This window comes from Gopherus flavomarginatus, chromosome 1 (genome assembly GCF_025201925.1).
Source record: "Gopherus flavomarginatus isolate rGopFla2 chromosome 1, rGopFla2.mat.asm, whole genome shotgun sequence".
NCBI lineage: Eukaryota > Metazoa > Chordata > Testudines > Testudinidae > Gopherus > Gopherus flavomarginatus.
The window spans coordinates 320,340,614-320,347,282 of record NC_066617.1 but is presented as its reverse complement, the minus strand read 5'-3'; the positions used below and the strand labels follow the sequence as shown (position 1 = coordinate 320,347,282).

The 6,669-nt window shown below is 50.9% G+C and overlaps 1 protein-coding gene across 1 annotated transcript in view; it reads left to right on the top strand.

Annotated features, from left to right (window-relative positions):
- Positions 1–1,525: 1,525 nt before the first annotated feature.
- The window catches only part of SERTM1 (serine rich and transmembrane domain containing 1), a 29,263-nt gene continuing 24,119 nt past the window's right edge, over positions 1,526–6,669 (top strand). Inside the window, exon 1 of the mRNA XM_050937357.1 lies at positions 1,526–1,602. The gene's annotated coding sequence lies outside the window, so the exon portion shown is untranslated. The remainder of the gene's footprint in view (positions 1,603–6,669) is intronic.

Sequence of the window (6,669 nt, the reverse complement as noted above, 5' to 3'; positions counted from 1 at the left end):
AGGGATGCACACGGAACGGGGCGGTGGGGATGGGGGGTGAGGGATGCACACGGAACAGGGGCGGAGGGGATGGGGGGTGAGGGATACACACGGAATGGGGGGATGGGGATGGGGGGTGAGGGATACACACGGAACGGGGGCGGTGGGGATGGGGGGTGAGGGATACACACGGAACGGAGCGGTGGGGATGGGGGGTGAGGGATACACACGGAACGGGGGGATGGGGATGCGGGGTGAGGGATACACACGGAACGGGGGCGGTGGGGATGGGGGGTGAGGGATACACACGGAACGGGGGGATGGGGATGGGGGGTGAGGGATACACACGGAACGGGGGCGGTGGGGATGGGGGGTGAGGGATACACACGGAACAGGGGCGGTGGGGATGCGAGATGAGGGATGCACACGGAACAGGGGCGGTGGGGATGGGGGGTGAGGGATGCACATGGAACAGGGGCGGTGGGGATGGGGGATGAGGGATGCACACGGATCAGGGGCGGTGAGGATGGGGGGTGAGGGATGCACACGGAACAGGGGCGGTGGGGATGGGGGATGAGGGATGCACACGGATCAGGGGCGGTGAGGATGGGGGGTGAGGGATGCACACGGAACGGGGCGGAGGGGATGGGGGGTGAGGGATACACACGGATCAGGAGCGGTGGGGATGGGGGGTGAGGGATACACACGGAACGGGGCGGTGGGATGAGGGGTGAGGGATGCACAGGGAACGGGGGGATGGGGATGCTGGGTGAGGGATACACACGGAACAGGGGGGGTGGGGATGGGGGGGAGGGATACACACGGAACAGGGGGGGGTGGGGATGGGGGGTGAGGGATGCACACGGAACGGGGGGGTGGGGATGCGGGGGAGGGATACACACGGAACAGGGGGGGTGGGGATGGGGGGTGAGGGATGCACACGGAACGGGGGGGTGGGGATGGGGGGTGAGGGATGCACACGGAACAGGGGGGGGTGGGGATGGGGGGTGAGGGATGCACACGGAACGGGGGGGTGGGGATGCTGGGTGAGGGATACACACGGAACAGGGGGGGTGGGGATGGGGGGGGAGGGATACACACGGAACAGGAGCGGTGGGGATTGGGGGATGAGGGATGCACAGGGAACGGGGCGGTGGGGATGGGGGGTGAGGGATACACACGGATCAGGGGCGGAGGGGATGGGGGGTGAGGGATGCACACGGATCAGGGGCGGAGGGGATGGGGGGTGAGGGATACACACGGAACAGGGGCGGAGGGGATGGGGGGGCGGGATACACACGGAACGGGGGGGTGGGGATGGGGGTGAGGGATGCACACGGAACGGGGGGGTGGGTATGCTGGGTGGGGGATACACACACCCAGTCCCTAGGCACCGTGCAGCAGCCTGGCTGTAGAGAGCCGCTGTCATTACAGCAGCAGTAGGAAGGTGGCGGGAGCGCTGATTGGCTGCCTGGCGCCCGGCCCCGCCCAGGACAGGGGAGCTGCGCTCTCCCTGGCTGGCGCGCGGCTGTGTGAAGTAGAACGGCCGGGGGCAGCCGCGCGCTCGCTCGGGTCCCACTCGCTGGAGCCAGACTGGGGAGCTCGGGCCATTTCCCAGAGCAGGTCAGTGAGCTGCCCCCCACCCGGGCTGGGCTCTCCCCCAGGCCCACCTGGCGATCCGCACGAGTAACGGGGGTTGCATGGGGGACGCGGGGCTCTCCGGAGTGACCCATGTGGTGCGGCTGGCAGCGGGAGCTGAGCGGCGCTGCAATGGTGGTGCTGTCCCAGCGCTGCCCATGCCTCAGGTCAGTCCCGGCCTCCAGCGGTGGAGCCGATTCTCGGGACTTTAGAACCGGATCATCAGGAGCTGCTGAGTCTCCTTCAGTTGATGAGCGCTGGGGAGAGGGGTGGGGCTGGCAGTGCCCCGGCGGTTGATTTCCAGGCAGACTCGCTCTTCTGATGAAGAAGGAGTTTGCTCTGTGCAGGGTCAGCGAGGCATGGGCCCTCCCGCCCCCCACCCCACTTAAAACCTCATTTATTCAAATGGTCCCAGTTTATACCAGCCTCCGGAAACATCCCCCCGTGCGCCTGCCTGAGCCGCACCTCCCTGGGCTTGCTCTGCTCGGGGCATGGGGCTAGGAGGCGTTTTCCTCCCAAAGTGGTGGAGAGATTCGCCAGCTGGGCAACCTCTGAGGCTGCTCCAGAGCTGAACCTTTCACTTTCCAAAGGGACAGGAGAGAATCTGCTTTGGTTCATTGCTTGACTTCCCCTCCCACCATGGTCACTTCCCAGAGAGGCAGCTTGGCGAGGTAAGGATCGGTCAGTTGCAAAAGAAGTGTGATAGGTTCAGATGTTTGCAGCTCTGGGTGTGGGGATGCTGCTATGTTGAGGGGTCGGGACAAGGGCTAGGAGTCAGTCCCTTTGGGTGCTGGGATTTGTTTGCCGCAGAACTTTCTCTGCACCTCCTGAAAAAATTAGTTGGGTTCATTGTGGATCGGTTTCAGGCGTACAATAATTATAATATAACCCCGTTAAGGGTGTATGCAGCTTACCTCTGGAGAGTGGTGTATAGTGGATAGTTCTCAGTTCAGTAAAAGCAAGTGTTGTGGATCGGGCTAATGGCAATGCTGTGTAATTTCTGAAGCGATCATTCTCACTTTTTCATTACTGATTTATGCATCATTAGTTTTCTCACAGTACCCTACTGAAACTGATAGTTGCATGTGTTGGTGGTTGGGTGGGTGGGGAATTAACATACTTTTTGCTGTTTCAGATTATAGTTTTTCTTAAGTCGTTTGCTGTACATTTTCCCTGCTTGGGCTTTTAATGCAATGTGATACCCACAACTGCTGCATAAAGGTCACTAAACGAAAATGATTCATGCTTTTTCAGCAAGAGAAGAAAACAGTTGCAGAGTTTGAATCTGCTTCCCCTGAAGTCAATGGGAACGTTGCCTTTGACTCCACTGAAATCAGGATCTGGTCCTTAATTAAGAAGGAAAAAAAATCTTTGCAGTTGATTGGAGTTCTAGCTTGCTGCACAGGAGTTGGGGGATTTTTCTGCATTCTACTGAGCCAGTGTAATGTGCTTTCTTCATGATCTGAGTTATCTGATTTCAGTCCTGGATCAGCATATCACACTCAGTCAAAGGTGCCTATACAGATAGATATGTACTATTTATCTCAGAATCTATCCATTTCTCTCAGGCCTCCCATCACCATATATTGCACCTGATATTGACTGGTGGGATCAACGATGAACAACATATTAGTAATGTTAACAGAGCTTTCAAAACAGGATTTGAAAGCCTGACTTAATTGTAGGAAAACCCCTTCTGTCCCCTCTGCATCAGGATGAGTTACTGTAGTTAGAAAGAGAATACTGGATATTTTGTCTTTTTTGTGCCATAAAAGAAAGGGTAGTAATCAATGACATCTAATTTGTGGCTTGTTTTGTGTGTTTTCCTTTATGGCTTTATTGTTTTCAAACATGATGTGATGGAGTAACGTACTATTTTTGTCCTTGTTGGCCTTTTCTTGACACATTCAAATACTTAAAAATAAAAACATACTTTTTTCAATTCAGAGAAATTGTTTTGTTTTCAGGCAGAGGGATAGACTCTTTCACTGAGCCCAGGTGATGGACTGTGTCCATGAATTGGCTCTTTTCAGAATGGAAAAGATGCAGAGTCAGAACAGGCACATGTTGGTTTCTATTCTTTAACTATCCTGTCAAATGTAAGTTCTGTAGTGCAGAGCTAGATTTGTTACTGTACTATATATTCTGGAGCTCTGGAGGTTAAGGTTGCCATTGGCATTACATCCCGCATTATTTGTGTGTGGCTATGACAGGAGTTGTTGCCATTGAAAATGCATGGCAAAATTCCCACTGAGTCAGGATCAGGCTTAGACAGTACAGTATAGAAAAAATATAAGTTGATGCATCTGCAGAAAAGTACATGCTCCCAAATCAGTTTCTTCCCAAGTAAAGGCCAGGAGGTGTTGCAGTATCATCGATATAGCATGTTTAATGTGAGATGATGAAGCCTGGGACAGAAAGCAGGGAAAGTGAATTCTCACTATCCTTGCATTGCTAAACAATAGGCAGGAGAGAGAGAGAGAGATGGGAGGAGTTTGGTTAAAAAGCTAAACATTTTCGAGAGAACTTAACAGTTATAAAAGCATATAAAAGATATCATGCATAATAAATCAGATTAAACAGAATTCAGAGGAAATCATAGTAACATGGTAGAATGTACTACTAGTAGAGCCACATTTTGACGACTGCAGAGTTCTAGCATACTGTACATAGTATTGGTCATTTTATTGTGAAAAAAGATATGACTGAAATGTAGGGATGTATGGGGGTAATCTTCCCAGTTCAGAGACTCAAGAACCAAAATTTATGGAGTGATGGATCAATGCAGGACTGGAGCTGTTTCATACTAATCCCTTATGACTTCACTTTTTAAATTCAAATTGGCTATGGTCTTAGATTTCCAGGCTGTAATGGACTGAAATGAATCATGGCTTGGAACCACCCATACTTCCTCCTCTTTGATATTTTTACTCTAAGGGCTAGTCCACGTGAAGGATTTTTGCACTGGTGTCACTGCCTATTGCCTGTCTTGCTAACCCATACCTTCCCTTGGGCAGGGTCACATAATATGATCTGAAGGGTCAAGAAACAAGCATGTCCCTCCATCCTCTGACAGCCTTTTAGATGGTATTAAAAGGTGTTGTTAAAGATGGTAATAACTGTCCTCTTTGGGGAGAAGAGAGGAAGTTAATGGAGATAGGCTGGAGCAGCTGTTGTTGATGAAGTCAGTTCTCGTTTCCTAGAAGACAAAACAAGACAAACACACACAAGAGAGGAGAGAACAGCAAAGGCAGAAAATGCAGCTGTCTCTGGTGTGGACTCTCACTTGAAACCTCACTGCTGGAAGAACATAAATACAGCACAGAGTCTCATCAGTGACTCCGAGACCTGGCAAACTTGTACCAGCATCGGGCTTTCTAGAGCATTGCATTGACTGCCATTCTGGTGACAGGCTTACTGCAGTGTTGCAAAATAAGCAGTCCTGGTTGGCTAAGACAGTCTCTTATTGGACAGTCACATAGGGAAAAAGGAGAGGAATAAGAAAGAGAAGAATTCAGGTAGGGGGAAGGAAAAGGACACGTGGGGGGAGGAAGATGGGGGAGAGACGGAAGTCTCACATGCCAGGTGGTGTTTGGTATTCACCTGGAGACAATGGAGGTGGTGATGTCATCTGAGTCCCTCCCTCTGGCCTGCTCTGGTCAGGACGGATTAGGACGAAGGAAGTCTAGGGTCCCAGGAAACGGTGGGAGTGACAGCCATGATGCTGAAATTCAGCCCTCTCTCAGCTAGCAACTGTCATGTTCATTTCCACTCTGCTAATTTTCACCCCAAAGTCTCTGTTTAAAGACCCCAAAAGGGGGCGATGAGTGGAATAGCCCATCCCCTCATTATTTTGGCCACCAATTAGGCCTAATTTATGACACACAAATTTTGATCTATTGATTTTCAGTCCCATGCTTTTCTTGTTTTCAGGCATGATCTTAACACAACCCGTAAATTATATCAGTAGGCCTTTTTGTTTAGACTAGTCCTTGTGGCTTCCTTTTGCATCTTTTTCCCATCAATATTTATTGTTATTGGTTATTGTGACATTTGATGAGCTTTCACTCACTTTTTACAGTTGAGTTCACAATTAGGGTAAATATGTAGGCTCAATTACCACAACACTCCTCATTAGTTAAGGGGAAACTGACACCGTGAGAGCCCTTAGACTGTATTCTTTGGAAACAAGGATAGTGGGGTCCAATGTTGAATTTTCTGATTGATGTTATTTTGAGCAGTATCAAACCATAGGGGCCCAATCCTGCAGACCCTTAGTCTCACAAGTGAATGTGAGACTAAAGATTGCGTTACTTGTGCAGTGTGAATGAGGGGTGCTGATAAGGACAACATGCATAGGGTTAATTGTGTCTTGTAGGTGTAGCCTATAGTAAATGATGCTGCAGAGCTGCACTGCCCCAAATACCAGAAAGCAATTCTGCCTCAGGGTCACAGAATACCTGCCAGAGCTCCTAGCTGGGCAGAGACTGTATGCCTACTCCCAAACCCCTTGAGGAGGTGCAGCTTAATTCTCCTTGTGTAGCCAGCTAGCATTGTGAGCCAGTGCATTGTTGCAGCGGGAGTGGAGCATGGCACAGTGCATTCCTGGGGATTCAGGATGGAGTAGCCCCCTTTACTCCCTGAAGTGCAGGCACTGGAATTCTCTCTGATCCTTACAGGGGACACGCATTCCCCATTCTTTTACTGTTTTCCTGCATAAGGGCCAGGCAGGATTTGCTCCAAAGAGAGCTCCTCACTGACCAGAAGACACTTGGATGAGAACAGAAAGGCATGTCACTATTTGGGGAGATGGGCGTGAACGCGTGCTAACAGCAAATCACACACTAACATAATTCAACTGCCATTTGTTTACTCTGAGGGCATAGATGGTGCCACCATTACACACGTTGATCAGCACCTTAGCCCATGAACCCTGCTCATTTCCATTGGACTTTTCACAGCTTAAGGTCCTACTCTCTGTGCGTGAGGCTGGCAGAACCTGACCCAGCCTGAATGACAAAGGGAGGCCATCAGACAGAGCTAGTTGAATTT